At 41.7% G+C, this 19,685-nt stretch overlaps 3 long non-coding RNA genes across 6 annotated transcripts; 1 reads left to right on the top strand and 2 right to left on the bottom strand.

Moving 5' to 3' along the window:
- Positions 1 to 3,749: 3,749 nt before the first annotated feature.
- LOC125526507 lies at positions 3,750 to 4,632 on the top strand. The gene is made up of 2 exons (XR_007291732.1): positions 3,750 to 4,091; positions 4,208 to 4,632. It is a non-coding gene; the product is annotated as an uncharacterized LOC125526507 (long non-coding RNA).
- A 609-nt stretch (positions 4,633 to 5,241) lies between these two features.
- LOC125526506 lies at positions 5,242 to 6,844 on the bottom strand. The gene is made up of 4 exons (XR_007291731.1): positions 6,576 to 6,844; positions 6,249 to 6,476; positions 5,678 to 5,943; positions 5,242 to 5,579 (listed from the first exon to the last, which is right to left on the bottom strand). It is a non-coding gene; the product is annotated as an uncharacterized LOC125526506 (long non-coding RNA).
- A 671-nt stretch (positions 6,845 to 7,515) lies between these two features.
- Positions 7,516 to 10,693, bottom strand: LOC125526508. 4 transcript variants are annotated; one of them, XR_007291734.1, is made up of 8 exons: positions 9,569 to 10,693; positions 9,342 to 9,467; positions 9,216 to 9,257; positions 9,001 to 9,131; positions 8,185 to 8,289; positions 8,033 to 8,105; positions 7,907 to 7,943; positions 7,516 to 7,815 (listed from the first exon to the last, which is right to left on the bottom strand). It is a non-coding gene; the product is annotated as an uncharacterized LOC125526508 (long non-coding RNA). The 4 variants fall into 4 exon arrangements; XR_007291735.1 differs by having other exon boundaries at positions 9,342 to 9,720; positions 10,288 to 10,693; XR_007291736.1 differs by having other exon boundaries at positions 10,288 to 10,693.
- Positions 10,694 to 19,685: the final 8,992 nt, after the last annotated feature.

The raw sequence follows: 19,685 nt of genomic DNA, 5'->3' as shown, positions 1-19,685 counted from the left end.
GGCTAATCAATAGGCTATGGAGATGCCCATCAATTGATGTCAATGCGAGGAGTAGGGATTGCCATGCAACGGATGCACTAGAGCTATAAGTGTATGAAAGCTCAAACTGAAACTAAGTGGGTGTGCATCCAACTTTCTTGCTCATGAATACCTAGGGCATTTGAGGAAGCCCATCGTTGGAATATACAAGCCAAGCTCTATAATGACAATTCCCACTAGTATATGAAAGTGATAACTCAAGAGACTCTCTATATGAAGAACATGGTGCTACTCTGAAGCACAAGTGTGGTAAAAGGATAGTAACATTGTCCCTTCTCTTTTTTTTTCTTTTTTTTTCTTTTTTATAGGCTTCTTTGGCCTCTATCTTTTTTTGGGGGGGGGCTTCTTTGGCCACTTTTATTTTGATCATGGGACAATGTTCTAATAATGATGATCATCACACTTTTATTTACTTACAACTCAATATTACAACTCGATACTAGAACAAAGATATGACTATATGAATGCCTCCGGCGGTATACCGGGATGTGTAATGATCTAGCATAGCAATGACATCAAAAACGGACAAGCCATGAAAACATCATGCTAGCATCTTACGATCATGCAAAGCAATATGACAATAAATGTTGAAGTCATGTATATGATGATGATGGAATTTGCATGGCAATATATCTCGAAATGGCTATGGAAATGCCATAATAGGTAGGTATGGTGGCTGTTTTGAGGAAGATATAAGGAGGCTTATGTGTGATAGAGCGTATCGTATCAGGGGGTTTGGATGCACCGGCGAAGTTTGCACCAACTCTCGAGGTGAGAAAGGGCAATGCATGGTACCAAAGAGGCTAGAAATGATGGAAGGGTGAGAGTGCGTATAATCCATGGACTCAACATTAGTCATAAAGAACTCACATACTTATTGCAAAAATCTATTAGTCATCGAAATAAAGTACTACGCGCATGCTCCTAGGGGGATAGATTGATAGGAAAAGACCATCGCTTGTCCCCGACCGCCACTCATAAGGAAGACAATCTCCCTTTTTTGTCACTTATATCTCTAGTTTCAGATGAGCAAGCAAGTTGGATGCACACCCACTTAGTTTCAGTTTGAGCTTTCATACACTTATAGCTCTAGTGCATCCATTTCATGGCAATCCCTACTCCTCGCATTGACATCAATTGATGGGCATCTTCATAGCCCGTTGATTAGCCGCGTCGATGTGAGACTTTCTCCGTTTTTGTCTTCTCCACACAGCCTCCATCATCATATTCTAGTCCACCTATAGTGCTATATCCATGGCTCATATCAATAAATACGTGCATGCTACGGGAATCACAAACCTCAACACAAGTATTTCTACAATCCACAACTACCCACTAGCATGACTCTAATATCACCATCTTTATATCGCAAAACTATTGCAAGAAATCAAACATATCATATTAAGTGATCTACAAGTTTTATGTAGGATTTTATGACTAACCATGTGAATGACCAGTTCATGTCATCTCTCTAAATAGATATAAGTGAAGCAGGATAGTTTAATTCTTTCTACAAAAGATATGCCCACTCCCTAACAAATATAAGTGAAGCAAAATAACATTCTACAAATGGCGGTTTTCTATGTGAAGAGAAACAGGCAATCCAAACTTCAAAAGATATGAGTGAAGCACATGAAGCATTCTATAAAGCCATACTCAAAAGATATAAGTGAAGTGCAATGAGCATTCTATAAATCAACCAAGAACTATCTCATACCAGCATGGTGCATAAAAGAAAAATAAAAACTAAATGCAAAAGACGCTCCAAGATTTACGCATATCATGTGACGAATAAAAATATAGCTTCAAGTAAAATTACCGATGATTGTTAGAAGAAAGAGGGGATGCATTCCGGGGCATCCCCAAGCTTGGTTGCTTGGGAGTCCTTGAATATTTCCTTGGGGTGCCTCGGGCATCCCCAAGCTTAGGCTCTTGCCACTCCTTATTCCTTCATTCATTGTGATCTCTCCCAAAACTTGAAAACTTTAATCACACAAAACTTAACGGAAAGTTTGGTAAGATCTGTTAGTATAATAAAGCAAATCACTACTCTAAATACTGTTGCAAACCAATTTATATTTTTTTGCATTGTAGCTACTGTAATATAACTTTTCCATGGCTTAATCTACTGATAGAAATTGATAGTTTCATCAAAACAAGCAAACTATGCATCAAAAACAGAATCTGTCTTAAATAGGACAGTCTGTAGTAATCTAAACATTAACCATACTTCAGTGCTCCAAAAATTCTGAAAAAATTAGGAAAAATAAAAAAAGTGTAGAAAGACAGTGCAAAAATTTTCAGAACCGTTTGACTTTTCAGTAAAAAAATGTAAAATCGCGCACTACAGCCAAAGTTTCTGTTCTGCACCACACAAACCAACAAGCAATGTAAACATCCTAAAGCAAATCTTGGCACATTATTTTTAGGACGCCGATAAGTGCCACACATGTGGGCGTTAGGGAGTCTGCCCACACATTTTGTGTGGAGTATAAGAGGAACAGCCCACACACCTACGTGTGGGCAAAGCATGTAATGCCCACACATCTCTTTTTTCCCTCCCGATCCCTCTCACACGCGTGCGTGTGGGCGAAATAGATAACGCCCACACGCTCCGTACGTTAGGCCTCGTACCTCATGGTCCCACACGCCCGCATGACAGTCACCGCGCGCCCGCAGTTGCCATGGTCCAGACCCTCGTCCATGTTCGTTTAACTGTAGTTGCCATGTCGAACAACTACAGTTGCTATGGTTGCTTAACTGCAGTTGTCATCTCATGTCAAAAGTTCCAGATGCCATTTTTGGGCAACTACGGCTGTTGCCATGTATGGTCTGGTTTACTATAGTTGCCATGATTTGAAAACTTTAGGGGTTTGCCACCTACTAACACTAGGCAGTTGCCGTGTAGCGCTACAAAAAGACATGGGAAAACAACATGTTCGGGTAAAAAAAAGAGTTGCCATCTGCTTACAAGCACGCTAGGGAAGTTGCCGTGTACCCTTCAAAAAACATGGCAACTGACATGTTCGGGTAAAAAAAGAAAGAGTTACCACCTGCTTATAAAGCACACAATGGCAGTTGCCATGTACACTGCAAACCACAAGGCAAGTGGCAACTTGGGTGTGGGAGATGAGACGGACGTGTGGGCGAGATGGCAAATGCCCACACACCAGCCCTTGTGCGTGAGTGGAAAGTGGCGTGTGGGCGAACTGCTGAACGCCCACACGCCAGCCTCTCCCGTGTGGTGAAACGGCTGTGTGGGCGACCGGGTGAATGCCCACACACCAGCCCAGTCCTACGTGGCACTTAAAACATGTCAAGATTCGTGCGCTCGCAAACAGACGCGGATCCACGCGTGTGGGCAAGATGCAAACACCCACACGTGTGGGCGTTAGACTTTTCGTATTTTTATAATACAATAGAATTGTACAAGGGGATAATTATTTTTGTTGAAAAGTTTCTGTAATCAAGATTCACAAAGTTTCCGTGAGCATGAACACAACAAGAAAATATGCCTATAAAGACCGAAAATACTATTGTGAGCCCGAGCTCACAGGATCCCGGAATCGGTACCGCACGGCTATATTGAGATGCTCAACGGCGTCAGTGCGGGTCCAGCTCAATTTTTGGTTTCTGATTTTTTTATTATGGTCGTTGGCCCACAGGTCGGGATGCGTTATGGTTACTCCGTCAGCAATCCTCGGCGCGGATCAGAAATACGCTCAGGAATTGAGCCGGTTCGGCCGCGATTCTGGACTAACGCCGCCCACTACTTCATTCAATGTACCCAGCCGTTGGAGCTACCAATCTTCTTGAACACGCTCCTCCTCTTCGTAATCCCCTTCATCCAGCCGGCCGCTCACCCAGATCTGCAGCTCCACCAGACCTCACTCCAGCCATTGCCAGCAGCTCCACCGCTTCCTAGCCATGTCTGCATCTTCCTCGTCGGTAGGCCATGACGAGATCTTGCCTCTTGTTCCATGCAAGGACTGCCATGCCTGGATTTACACTTGGATTGCCTGCAGCGGATTAAACGCTGGTCGCTTCTACAAGTGAGTCAATAGGGATGTAAGTTTTATAGCCAGAATCGATTTTTGCTGATCGCAGCCTGTGCGTTGGATTTCTAGTTTCTAATGCATTTGGTTTCCTCATTTGTTGCGATTTGTAGAAAGGGCTTTGTGGATACATGAGGTCGACCGAGGAGTACCGTGCTCAGCTGAGTGACCAGATTGTTGCAGATCTTGTAGCCGCCCCTCATCAGCCCGCAGCTTACATGCACCGGAGAGCTAGATCAGGCGAACCAATGGAGGAGTGGAGGCGCGGACGCGAGCTTGCACGGAATGGCCGAGTGGAGCAGCAGGCATGGAGCGGGCACGCTCGGGTTAACACAGGAGGCGCAGCGGTGGCCACATCACGATCGGAGTGTTTAAGTTAGCCGTTCTAGTCAAGATAGCCTATCTGCTTAGTCGGTAGGAGAATAGGTTAGTGCAGCCATGTTCGTTAGATATCCTTGTGGTGCTAAGTTAAATCCTTGTAATCACGCATATTCGCCAGTAATAAATTATGATCCCGGTATTAATTTAATTTTGTTGATATGGGGAGTCAAAATTATTAAGGGTGTTACTGTGAATAGCCGGATGGCAGATCAGACTTACCACTACCCTGCAATAAATCACACTTGTACCTATCTCTGCCGTGCACAGCCAGCGGGCGGCTGTATCTCAGTTACTCCCCTGTCCACCCTCCCCAACCCGAAGAAGCACCCGGCGTCGCGTTCCCTTGGCGGCATCGTCTTGGAGGTCTATCCGATTAGAGGGACCCGTGGCTACGAGGATGTGTGTTGTTTGCCGAAAGGCGCAGTTTGTATGGTTTTTATGTTCGGTTTTCCTCATAAACTGGACCAACCTCCTTCTCCTGTTCAATGAATTTAGCAGTAATCCTAACATTCGGAAAAAAAACCGAAGAAGCACCTGCAATCTCGCCGGAGTGGATCCCCTGCCCGCGCTACGCCGGGTACGCTCCTGCGTGCTCCGCGTCTCCACCACCGCAAGTGACCTACACATGAATCCGCTGTTTTTGTGTTTTGCGAGGGTGGATCTGATCTGAATCCTGTGTATGCGTATTTTATTTTAATTGTGCAAATCTCGAATTGTTCTGAATTGCAAAGTACAGATCACTCCTGCAGATTCGAGGCAGAACTACTTTGTCGAGAATACATTCTGTTCTTAATAGTTTTTGCTAGTGCATGCCTACGTACACATCAAGCATAGCATTTTGCATGTCTGATATCAATGGACATAGGGATCGCACGCTATGTGATACTACATTGCTTAAGCACTGACAACATTATGTACAGGCTGTAATCATGTCCGACTCAGGCAGTTGTGATGTCGCGGCTCAACAAGTATCACCACAAGACGCTGAACACTTGTCCGGTGCCAATGAAGGACAGGCGCTACCAGCCCCCACATCCCGAATTTCAGTTAAGAGAGCAGGACTTCACACCGGCAGGATGAAGTATTCTCCACTATTGGTTTTGCCTGCAACCATTTCATACTACCAACTTTCAGCAAAACAAGTGCAGACAATCTAAAAATGATATGCATATTGTAAAAAGTTTCAACAAACGGAAGCATACCGCACAACCACATCCTATCTCCTGCATGCATTTTGTCCGATTGACATTTAGCCTACTCTTCCCACATCGAATTCCAAATCCTTTCTCTCATGAATATAGATTGTAGAAATCGTAGGCCTCGCCTAGTGTATCAAAAGTGACCCCTAATTTCGGTAACAATGACATTCTCCCCAGGGGCCTCGGCAAAGGCGCGGACTGATTTCTCCAATGTTGTGATCCTACCTGGGCATGGGGCACGACCTGGCATAGCAACTCCGATCCTGACTCTGAAATGCAAACACGCAAATTATGGTCAGTTTCAACAACGACTTGCTGCCAGTCATCCTCTTTTCCACACAAATATTCAGATGTCATTTCTGCATTCTGACTTTGCTCATTCTAATGTTTCCAATTTCTGTCACAGACTACCCCTCCTGCACTTTGCACACAATGCAATCATGGCAACCACAGATATCTTTCCCACAATTTTATCAATTTTACTTCTGTCCTCATAGTACAACAAATGACAGAGATACATTCAGAATTAGGTTTCCTTATGTTCCTAATAATTTGTATGCTTTGAAGTTCATACCTTCGTGTCCACCCAGGCGTCTTTGAATCAATCTGCTCCATGGAGTTTTCTGAAGCCTCTGGCTTATCTCCACTCCCTGCTTATCCTACCGCCGACGCTGGACAGATCTGCGCCCCGCCACTTGAAGCACTCGCAGCTGCCACTCCAGCGCCGGGCGGCGATCTAACAGGGTGATGCAGCGGTTCCATTGGTAAATCGCTGTCAGTCACCTCTTCAATCGGAGTCCTACTGCACGCACACACACAGCGAGCGCTCAAGATTTAGATCCCCCACTTTAGCAAAACCAAATCGCAGACCAGAAAGAGCAGACGCGGGCAGATTTCGCACCTGTTGAACGGCTCCATCAAGAACTCCATGCGCGCCGGAGCAGAGATTCTCGAACCCTAGAACTGCTGCTATCGCCACCGAGCCGCCCCGATAGAACCCGACCGACAGGTGCGAGAGGAAGGAGCCACCATATCCACCTACCCATTTGTTCATTTACTCCAGCCCATTGACGTCGTTAACGGACACTGATCCACGGATCAGGAATTGGCTGCGGACTCGAGCCACGGCTCTGACGCCAATCGGCCATGGCCTGGAACGGAAATCCCGTTCTGCCCCACCGCCCGGGAGGATTCCTCCTTTTCTTTATCTCTGCCACGTCCTCCGCTGGGCCCGGCCTTGGTCACGTGTGTCAGGTAACGCGAATCGCGACGACGTATCGAGCGGAGAAAGATTGCGAGAGCCTGTGTGCTCGGGATCAATTACTCCGCGTCCTATAGAGGCGCCATATTCCATAGCTAGAGACATGTTATTTCATCTCTAGGCGACCATAGAGTCGACTTTGTAAAGCGTCCTTGGAGCATCTCCCCGTGGGCCGTCTCAAAATATTTAGACGCGCTAGCTAAGCGTGGCTACATGGAATTAGACGATATACTGGGACGTTTAAAAGCATCCCTAGATATGAGACACTATATTGGGACGTTCTAATCGTATCTAGACAAGTAGAGTCGTTCTATTAGATGCGCTGTCTCTACACACATAACCATTTCATTCATCATGGGCCTTGACCCCATTCTTATACATGCTATATAGAGACGTTATATCCGTCTCTAAATATATACAAGCTTCTTTGTACCTACGTAATATTTAACTTTAAACATTATTTTATTTATTTTGAATTTGCATTTCATCATTTCAAATCCAATTACTTTATCACGCCACATGTTTGTGCAAAATCATCAACAAATATCGTTATGTAAAGGCCTCCACCCATATCACCAGTCACATTAATAGGCAACAAATATTATGTAAAGGGATCCACCCATAGCACCAGTTGTATTCACAAGCATTCGCACAATATCAATTAGTAAGAATAAACATCTTGAGTTCTAAAATGAATTAAATCAGACATTAATATGAAAGATGCAAACAATAAAGAAAATATCATACAACACTAGAACTAAGTTTTGTGATGAAGCTAAATCCTTTACATAACACATAATATTTGTCCATTTAAAAACTAATTCTTCTGTTGTTGCTCCTGGCTCCTGCAATGCACTCCTTTTTTAAATCATGAGCTACCCTGGAAAAAAAAGATAACAGAAAAAATAGAACTTAAGCTTTAAGAGTAGTGTGAGAAGAAATGTACTTTGATGAAATTGTAAGAGATGTACCAGTGTTTGGTACGATATACTTCTCAATGTGTGCTTTCTACAATTGAGGTTCAGTTCATTGTAAGTAAACTTATACAAAACATAGGCATTTTCTCAATAACAATGCAGAAATTTATGGACACACACCTTAGCAACCAGTTGGCAATGATAAACCGGTATAACACTCTTTGGCTCTCACACAATTGCTAGGATGTAGTTCCTGCAACTTATGACAAGCAATTGTTTTTAAGTATGAGAATAAACTAGAATATTTATTAGTGAAGAAACTATTACATCACCTATAGAGCACTCAATGGAGCATGCATATTGCCAGGTTATTCTTCAACTATGTTATGTGATTCATTTGGGAGGTCATTGCCAGCAACTCTTTCGTTGAGATCAACCTGAAACAAGAACATGATAATAGTATATTAATACTCATACTTTCATCTTTGCAGAAAGAAATGTGGTTCATATACCAACTTCATCACTTCCCGCGGTTACAAATCCTTTTCTCAAATCCTCTCTAGGGAATTTTCGCTTCCGAAATGAATGCAGCATAGCAAACTCATCTGTCATGTTTTCTACATTATCTCCTAGTGCCCGCAGTGCAAATTGAACATTTTCTTCTTTCTCAGAATGTTAAGTAAAAGTCGATTCTAAGCCTAGCATGGATTTTTCTCCCGGTTGTGTGTGGATTCTTCTGCTTCTTTGCACATTCGGTGTTCTTTTCACATAATTTTTGGAAAAACAACACATCCAGTCAATACTAGTGTCACCAAACTAATTATGTACGCCAGATTAAGTATAAGAATAGAACATATAACCATGGTGAATCCTAGCACCAAAACCCAAAAAGAGTATGCCATTGATGTTAGTTAACATCTCTGGGAACACCTGCTATAATTTCGGCCAAAGACCTCTTGTCATGCTCAAAAAATTTATTCTTCAAACAAGACATAAACACTCTCCATTTTTTGTTAATTGTCAATTAGATCTAGTCTCGTGTATGTTGCCTCGTCTCATTGGGGTAAATAAATTTCTCCTTCAAAAATTAAAATTGACAATCAACTATGTCAAATTAACAGTCTTGAACAGTGCTATGAAGAATTTACCTCCACATCTGTGATCATCTGCCCATGCTTTCTGCAGAAACAATTCATTGTCACATCTCGGAATATGCAATGGTGCAAATGTTGAGTTCTCAGCAAGCCAAGTAAGATGCTGACAGAGAATGGTAGCCAACCTTCCATTTGGAATACCACTTCCATTAGTCTCCACAATTATCTCCCCCCCCCCCCCCCCCCGCGTAACTCCGACAAAATTTTACCTCAGAATTCCCCTATAATCCGCCGCACATCTCCATTTGGCCCTGCATGCAAGAGTACCACAATGGCATAAATGGACCATATACATCACAATAGATATGTGTTTGAAAAAAATGTTTTGAGCTTACAAATTATTTTAATTTGGCTAGTAGATTCCGGAGGCTTTTTGCTAATATATCATCAATCTCTGGAGGGCCTTGTAAATTTTCTTCATCTGGTTTTCACTTGCAGCAGCCTACTCTGGGATGTTTAGGCTTCAAAGCCGTCGAGGCATAGAAAAATAATGGTAAAAATTTATGATACAGAGAATCTACTTCTAGAAAACGGTACAGATTAGATAGAAACATATTGGTACCTATTTTTAAAGAGAGTCTACTTCTAGCAAATGGTACAGATTGGATTCCAGCCATGAATAAGGTGATCTTCCGACAAAAATGGCCTATACAAGCCGGAGGCGGACGTTTGGTTCCGGGTGCTCATTGGGATTTGTAGCTAAAGTACCAAATACTGATATACGAGTCAGATGAGCTGTAGGTAATACACGAATACGATGTGGACGCAGGTGCATACAAACGGCAGTACTGAATTAAACAGATTACAGAACAGCGAATCGACACGTTTTGCAGGACAGAACGTTCATGGAAAACTTCAGAGGGGCGCATTTAGCAGATGAAGCAGAGGCGTATATAGTCTTTCTTCGTTTAAAATTACTACAAAATAGCATAGCTCGTTGCAGCCTGTATAACCAAACATTATCATGCTTTATGCTCCAGCATAAATGGAATCTGAGATTATTTGGCTAGTCTATCTAACACCATTTGTACTGCTGTTGAGTTTTGACATGTAAAATTTGATTAGACCAAACAGTTGCTCACATATTTTCAAGAATATTTGTCAGAATTGAATTCTGGGCAAGCAAACAATTCACCAAACACTTAGAGTGCATTGCCTACAGGAAGGAAGTAAGGAGACGATGGGAGAAGAGGATCGAGACTTCAGATGCATATAAATGAAGGAGGCCACTTTGGTTGATTTAATGATAAACTATAGGGGCTATGCGAATCAAGGGATCACCTGGTTGACGTGGTGGAGACTGAAGATGCTTGATGGAGGCGATAGTTGCTTGCAGGGTGGTGTACTGACGAGACATGCGGCGGTGCTTTAGGTGAAGTTTGAGACCGGTATGGATACGGCTTCATGACGGTGAGGACGGCGTTGGGGCAAGCACGGCTTCGTGACGGTGAGGACGACGTTTGGGCGAGCACGGCTTCGTGACGGTGAGGATGACGACGCTGACTGGGCTCCAACGAGCGAACTTGCTGGTGGAGGAAAACGGGAGTCATCGGCGGGCGGAGCAAGCGGCGGAGGGCGGAGATTGAGGGTGAGGCTGCCACCACGCGGGGTGCCGGAATGGGCGGTGCGCGGGGTGGTGATGCCGGTGTAGATTGGAATCTGGAGGTTGGATAAATTGGAAGGTGGGGGAGATGGCAGTGAGGAAAAAAAATCCGGCGACATATACAGGGAATTAAGAGACGTGGGAAGTCTTTTTTGCGCTGTAAAGCTACAATTTGTAGCGGTAATTTTTTTAAGCAGAAATAATCCGGAAATATTAAATTTGGTTAAGTGAAAATATTTTTTACTAGAGAAAGTGGAAATAGTTTGGGAGCGCCAAGCAAACACATATATGGATAAATATATTTTTAGATGTTTTTTATCAGATAAATCTGTATTCTTTGTTTTTTTGCAAAGACCATCAAATTTCACATTTCACGTACTTTCAATAAAAAGTATAAGACAGTGGTAGACCGAAGGGGCGGAATGCGACTCGGAAAACAAGGATAGCACTATCCGTTCGCGGACATGTCTGCAAACACGCATACATGAGCCGTCCATTCAACACTATACCCTCAATGTGCGCGCGCATTTTAAACGTGAGTTGAACCAAACAAGAAATTTCATGCAAACCAAATGAGTTTCATGCAACCCGATAAAAGTATGATACAATTACACGAACCAAATGAGGACATACAGCTAAGCCGTCTTGAGAGTCGCATCTTCCCCAAGAAAAGTCTAGGATTCCCCTGCCTCTCACCGGCGCCGCCGTCGGTCCGCGTCATCTCCGATGGCTCAACACTATACCCTCAATGTGCGCGCGCATTTTAAACGTGAGTTGAACCAAACAAGAAATTTCATGCAAACCAAATGAGTTTCATGCAACCCGATAAAAGTATGATACAATTACACGAACCAAATGAGGACATACAGCTAAGCCGTCTTGAGAGTCGCATCTTCCCCAAGAAAAGTCTAGGATTCCCCTGCCTCTCCCCGGCGCCGCCGTCGGTCCGCGTCATCTCCGATGGCCTTAGGGCCATGGCGGCGCGGTGGATCTCGACCCCTGCCGACGGGGGAGGGGGGGGGGCTCTGTTTCAGTTGTTCTTTCATGTTTTGTTAGGGGTTGTGTCCTGCACTCCTGCTCAGGAAGACGAGATGGCGGTGGCTTCCTGAAGATGAAATAAGGTTCTCCTCACCTAGCTCATGTCCTAATGGTGTGTCTAGCATCATAGATGGACGTGTGGAGATGTGTCTCCGACGGATCTGTCCCTGGTGGATTTGCTCGGACCTGGTCATAGTCCGTCTACGTTCATGTGTTTTCAATTTGGATTCGATCTACACTACTCTTCATCGGCCGCGGTTGCTGTTCTGCTGCGCTGGTCATATGGGGCCTTACCATGACGACTTCCCGACTGTCTACTATGACAAGTTTTGCCTGGCTTCGGCGAGGGATGGGCAATGACGGTGGCGCGCCTTCGACTCGCTTCCGTGCTTGTAGTCGTTGCTAGGTGGTCTATAGATTTTTATTATTTCTGATGTTCGTTGTACTACCATGATTGAAGATGAATAGAGGGTTGAGTTGTTGCTCTAGAGGGTTGAGTTGTTCCCCCAAACATACCCAAACCTGAAGTTTGACATGGTACCAGCCTCGGTCGGTACCCGCATGGTTCCGCTGCCCGCCCCCTCCTGATTGCATCTGTGATGTCTTCAATCGCCCCTGACTGCAACTACATGTTTACCACTACGCATGGAACTTCATCTCTCGCGTCCCAGCTACAACCGCATTTCTTCAAGGTGGCTGCAACTCTATGGTGTTTTTGTCAAATATGAGAAGTTGCATGTCTATCGTTGGGCACGCTACTGCAAGTGTTGCTCCAAACTGCAACTCAATGGTGTTTTGTCGGGAGGGGTCGTTGCATGTCCGCCACTAGGTATACAACCGCAAGTGTCTCTCCCCTCCTGACGTAGCCCAAACAAAACTGCCCATGTGTGTCTGACGTGACGCGGTCCAAACAAAACTGATAGAAAAAGACAAGAAAAAGGAAGTTGCGGATACAAGGACCGCCGGGGCTATATCTCGCCCATACCGATTCCTTATAGGAGTCGCCAACGGGTGAGCTAGGCGTTGTTGTAGTGGTTCGCTTGCGTGTCGCAATGGTCGCTCGCTGTGATCTGTTTTTTTATTTCTTTTTTCTTTGTTTTTTCACCTTTTTCAATTTTCTTCATCATACTTTGCTTTTCACTGGTTTTCTTTCCTTTCTTCTTTATACTTTGGTTTTTTGTTTCTTCTTGGTGTTATTTGGTTTTTCTTTTGCTTGTTTTTTGCTTCTTTGTTGAGTGTCTAGATTTTTTGTTGGTTTTTACTTTTTTCAACACATGTCTATTAGGAATTGGTTTCTTTGCATTTTTTGTTTCTTTTCGGGTTTTTTTCATTTTCCTTTGTTTTCTACAATTTTTTAGCCTTCCTTTTTTGTTTCTTTGTGGTTTTACCGGTCTACGTCTTTCAACTCAATGTCTACTTTCTGTCGGTATACAATGAACATTTGTAGAGCAGACATCAAACATTTCTGATACATGTTGATTTTTTCTTAAAAAATAAATGTTTTGAACACTTTTCAGAATACACGGTAACTTTTTCCAAATAGATTTGTACATCTTTTAACATGAATAATTTTTTTATGTACACAAACATCTTTTTACAATGTATACATATTTTTTGTACACATGATTACATTTTTTGTAGATATAGTTAGCATGTTCTCCTTCTCTTTGTTTCACTTTCGTACATTTTTTGTATGATAAACATTTTCCTACACATGATTAACAATTTTTGTACAAATGATTAACATTTTGTTCTTTTCTTTGTTTCACTTTTGTATTTTTGTGTGTGTATGATAAACATTTTTTGTACACATGATTAACATTTTTCGTACAAATGATGAACATGTTCTACTTTTCATTGTTTCACTTTTGTATATTTTTTCTGTGTATGATAAACATTTTTGGACACATCATTTACATTTCTCATACAGATGATTAACATGTTCTAATTTTCTTTGTTTGACTTAAAAACATTTTTGTGTGTATGATAAACATTTTTTGTACACATGATTAACATTTTTCGCACACATGAATCACTTTTCGATTGTTCTAAAAATAATTTTGAATTATATGGAAACAAATATAAAATGTGTAAACATTTTTGGTACACATTACTAACATTTTTCGTACACATGTTTAACATGTTCTACTTTTTTTGTTTCACATTTATACATTTTTCGTGTGTATCAGAAACATTTACTACACATATTCATTTTCAAATGCAAGACAAATTTTAAAAAATAATTTAAAATTGATTTTGTAATATAAATATTTATAATATTTAGATAAATAAACAAAGAAAAAGTTCGAAAAAAATATGTGAATAAAAATCAAAACAAGAAAGTAACATGACGCCAGCATGTGAGTCCTGGTTACTGGGAGGCCCAATATGTGCGCCCGTGCAAGGACAGCCCAAAGCAAGAAAATGGCAACAAGGCCACGTTCAGACACTAAACGGGCGGGCGGCACATGGCCGGGCCCATACAAGGACAGCCCAATGTTGTCAGTTGAGCTCTAGTCAGACTCTTTTTCTTTTTAGGGAGGCGTATCACAAAGAGGTAGTATAATACGATTTTAAAAAAAAGAGGTATTATAATACTGTATGCGTTGCAACCCAGATCTATGTACGACCATTCATAGCAGGCGTCCATTGCATTTGCCGGATGATTGGGATGGCTTCGTATGAAAATCGTATGTGTTTTCATCGTACGTAAAACAATTCGCAATATACATCGAAGAACATTATAAAGGGGATGATTAAAAAAAAAAGCTGACATCAAATAACAAAGTAGTACTCCTTCTGTCTTAAAATAAGTGTCTTAACTTTGTACTAACTTTAGTATAAAGTTATATACTAAGGTTTAGACATTTATTTTGGGATGAAGGAAGTATTATTTAAAGTTTAATAACAGTAATTTTCATAGCTATCCGGGTTAAAAAATGATTAATCATAGTTTTCTTAAGCCTAAGATAATAATAGAGTCGCACGTTAACACGTCTCAGAAATTGTCTCTAAGAACAGAGTCGCACATTAAAACGTCTCACAAATCGTCTCTAAGTTAATTAAATTAAATACTTATTTTTTTGAAGGCTAACTACAATAAAAAGTTTGTGGCGCTCTGTAATCGTCTTAAGAAGTGTCTTTAGATCACTAGTGTTCATGGGTGTAAAGATGAATAAAAAAGCGACCCATAAAAAGCGACTATACGTGGTGTTTTTGTTGTAGTGCGCGAACAAAGTTCAAGGAGCTCCCCCACTTTAACAATGCTTGTCTCTCTCACTTTCACTTTCTTTTTTGAAAAGTTTTGGGTTCCCCTCTTTATTTTTTTTGTTTTAAAACTATATAAAAGTACTCGACAGAAATAAATGACTCTCTAAAACTTTCGGGTTGTCTCCCTGGCAGCGCTTTCTTTAAAGACATTAAGCTAGGCATATAGTGCTCAAGTAATGAATCCACCCGGATCCCAAGGTATATCAAAGCCAATTTTAATTAACAATGATTTGTGATTTAATAGTGAGCACAAAATAACATATATCATGCAACAACGAAGTCTAACTCTCTTCCTATGCATCGTCATGTCATAAAAGAACAATTTATGCACACATAGTAAAGGCCAATGCATAGTATAAACGGTTTCTTGCAATTTTATCATATTGGAAACATGGAGAGGCGGAGATGTAGTTCCTCTCTCGTAATAATTGCAAGTAGGAGTAGCAAGCACATGCATATTATATTTATCAAAATCATCATGTGTAGTAGTGAAACGCAACCCATCAATATAATCCTTAATAAGGGCAAACTTCTTCGATATAGTGTAGTCGGGAGAATTCAAAAATATAATAGGACTATCATGCGTGGGTGCAATAGCAACAATTTCAGGTTTTAACATAAGGAACTATAGCAAGTTCATCTCCATAAGCATAATTCATATTGGCATCTTGGCCACAAGCATAGCAAGCATAAAAAAAAGAGATAATTCAAATGAATCAACGGGGTCATAATAATCATCATAGCAATCATCCTTCGGTAAGAACGAAGGGAAATTAAACAATGTATGAGTTGAAGACTTACTCTCGTTAGAAGGTGGGCATGGGTAGCTAATCCGCTCTTCCTCCTTTTGTTCTTCGCTCTCCTCATCATCTTTTCATCCAATGAGCTCACAGTTTCATCAATTCCTTCTTCCATAGACTCCTACAAAACATTATTCTCTTCTTGGACAGCGGAGGAGTCTTCAATATATCGTTTAACATAGGCATTAGAAGCATAATTATCATAACAATATTTAAGTATCGCAAAATTTTCAGATTTGTAAAGAGTAGCATCATACTTTCCAATCAAAGAAGCAATTTCATAAGCACCCTTAAAAGCAACAAATTCTTCAATTTGTTGAACATCATAATAATTATAAACACCCTTAGCATATGAAGATATGATTCCATTATCACTAAACTCACATTGGTAGGGAAGGTGTTTCTTAGGGTCTTCAGAACAACAAGTAAAATCATATATTTCACATAAATTCCAAGCATAGCATTGCAAACGATGAATTTGATCTAGTAAAAGTTTCCCTTTTTGAGATAAGCGGTATCGCACATAACAAGCATGCTCATCTAAATATTTGCCCTCAACAAAGTTAGTTGGGGTTTCAGCACGAGCACATAGGGATCGAAGATGATCCAAGTAAAAAAGCTTCAGGAGTGTGATAGATTTTGAGTGGTTCTTCAACCATTGGTGTAGTAGGTACAACTAATTTTTTTGGTATTTTGTGTTTCCTACCCATAACCAAATATAGAAAACAAAAGCACAAAATAAAAACTACTTAGTGATAAAGCAAACAAGCACACACGATGATATTCACCCCACGCTATAACTTCCCGGCAACGGCGCCAGAAAAAGGTCTTGATAACCCACAAGTATAGGGGATCAATTGTAGCTGATAACCCACAAATATAGGGGATCGCAACAATTTTCGAGGGTAGAGTATTCAACCCAAATTTTTTGATTCGACACAAGGGGAGCCAAAGAATATTCTCAAGTATTAGCAGCTGAGTTGTCGATTCAACCACACCTGGATAACTTAATATCTGCAGCAAGGTATTTTGTAGCAAAGTAATATGATAGTAGTGGTAACGGCAGAAAAAGTAATATTTTTGGTTTTATAGTGATTGTAAAAGAAGAAACGGAAAAGTAAATAAGCGAAGAACAATATAGGAAAAGGTCGTAGGCTACGGATCAGTGATGGATAATTATGTCGGATGCGATTGATCATGCAACAGTTATAACATAGGGTGACACAGAACTAGCTCCAGTTCATCAATGTAATGTCGGCATGTATTCCGAATATAGTCATACGTGCTTATGGAAAAGAACTTGCATGACATCTTTTGTCCTACCCTCCCGTGGCAGCGGGGTCCTATTAGCAACTAAGGGATATTAAGGCCTCCTTTTAATAGAGTACCGGACCAAAGCATTAACACATAGTGAATACATGAACTCCTCAAACTACGGTCATCACCGGTAATGGTCCCGATTATTGTCACTTCGGGGTTAACAGATCATAACACATAATAGGTGACTATAGACTTGCAAGATAGGATCAAGAACTCACATATATTCATGAAAACATAATAGTTTTAGATCTGAAATCATGGCACTCGGGCCCTAGTGACAAGCATTAAGCATAGCAAAGTCATACCAACATCAATCTCAGAACATAGTGGATACTAGGGATCAAACCCTAACAAAACTAACTCGATTACATGATAAATCTCATCCAATCCATCACCGTCCAGCAAGCCTATATGATGGAATTACTCACGCACGGCGGTAAGCATCATGAAATTGGTGATGGAGGAAGGTTGATGATGATAATGGCGACGGATTCCCCTCTCCGGAGCCCCGAACGGACTCCAAATCATAAAACGTGATGGCAACGGAACATAACTTATTATTGTACGAGTCTTGACTAGATAAAGAAAAAGGAGTCCCAATTATAGCCGACCCAAGGAAATTAAGCAGTGACAATAAGTAAGGAACTAATAAGGCAGGAACAGCCTGCGGTACTGCATTGCTGAAAGCATATGCAGAAAAATAACTAGTACATCATGAACTACATGCGGAAGCCTCTGTCTAGCAAAGGACAGAATCCGAACATAGGCGGAGAGAATGAGCCCTCGTTATTTGGAGCTGTAGCCATACACGAATCACTTGGATTGCTGCTAGCCTGCTACCTGCAGTGGCGCAGTGAATTGTTTGTTGCCTATCATAGTGTTGGAACAGTACCTGACTCCAGGATTTCGTTGAAGGCTTGAAACTGGGAAACTAAGAGAGACAAATCAAACAATATGGTAACAAGCATATATATTCAGGAAAGGGGGATTCATGGTTGCTCAGATGATTAGGCCTTACCAGTGGCAGAGCCGCAGAGGTATGTCACTACAAGGTCAGCTCCCAATAGTCATGCTTGATTTCAATGGTGGGACGTTTTGGATGGGCTTCTGCTACGCGCCTCAGCCAAGCTTTGGCTGTCTCCGTCGCTTCATCGCTGGAATTCTCACGCTCCATACAAACCTGAAGACGCTCGAGAGGAGGGAGGTGCCCCATGCCGCAGTCAACCTCACCACTCATGATCGACGGTGCAGAGGCCTCGATGAGAGAGTTTAGGGCTTGGCGGCGGCTTCGTATCGTAAAACGCGATGAATCCTTCTCTCCTATTTTTTTCTCCCCGAAAGCGAATATATGGAGTTGGAGTTGAGGTCGGTGGAGCGTCAGGGAGCCCACGAGGCAAGGGGCGCGCCCAGGGGGTAGGCGCGCCCCGACCCTCGTGGATAGGGGGCGGGCCCCCTGACGTGGATTCTTCTTCCAGTATTTTTTATATATTCCAAAAATAATCTCCGTTGATTTTCAGGTCATTCCGAGAACTTTTATTTCTGCACGAAAATAACACCATGGCAATTTTCCTGAAAACAGCGTCAGTCCAAGTTACTTCCATTCAAATCATGCAAGTTAGAGTCCAAAAAAGGGCAAAAGTGTTTGGAAAAGTAGATATGACGGAGACGTATCAACTCCCCCAACCTTAAACCTTTGCTTGTCCTCAAGAAATTCAGTTGATAAACTGAAAGTGATAAAGAAAAACTTTTACAAACTCCGTTTGCTCTTGTTGTTGTAAATACGTAAAGACACCATTCAGGTTTTCAGCAAAGATTATGAACTAACCATATTCACAATAACATTTAGGTCTCATGTTTACTCATATCAATGGCATAATCAACTAGCGAGCAATAATAACAAATCTCGGATGACAACACTTTCTCAAAACAATCATGATATGATATAACAAGATGGTATCTCGCTAGCCCTTTCTGAGACCGCAAAACATAAATGCAGAGCACCTTTAAAGATCAAGGATTGACTAGACATTGTAATTCATGGTAAAAGAGATCCTGTCAAGTTATACTCAATGTAAACTAATAGTAATGGATGAAAATGACAGCGGTGCTCTCCAACTGATGCCTTTTAATAAGAGGATGATGACTCAACATAAAAGTAAATGGATAAGCCCTTCGCACAGGGAAGCAAGGATTTGTAGAGGTGCCAGAGCTCGGTTTTGAAATAGAGATGAATAATATTTTGAGCGGTATACTTTCATTGTCAACATAACAACCGAGAGATCTCGATATCTTCCATGCTACACACATTATTGGCGGTTCCCAAGCAGAATGGTAAAGTTTATACTCCCCCACCACCAACAAGCATCAATCCATGGCTTGCCCGAAACAACGGGTGCCTCCAACTAACAACAATCCTGGGGGAGTTTTGTTTGCAATTATTTGATTTTATTTGAGCATGGGACTGGGTATCCCGGTGACCAGCCATTTTCTCGTGAATGGGGAGCGGAGTCCACTCCTCTTGAGAATAACCCGCCAAGCATGGAGGATACAGACAACCCTAGTTGATACATGAGCTATTCGAGCATACAAAACAGAATGTTTATTTGAAGGTTTAGAGTTTGGCACATACAAATTTACTTGGAACGGCA

The sequence above is a fragment of the Triticum urartu genome, unplaced genomic scaffold (assembly GCF_003073215.2).
Source record: "Triticum urartu cultivar G1812 unplaced genomic scaffold, Tu2.1 TuUngrouped_contig_10337, whole genome shotgun sequence".
NCBI classification, from domain to species: Eukaryota; Viridiplantae; Streptophyta; class Magnoliopsida; order Poales; family Poaceae; genus Triticum; species Triticum urartu.
This window is presented reverse-complemented; position numbering and strand designations above follow the sequence as displayed.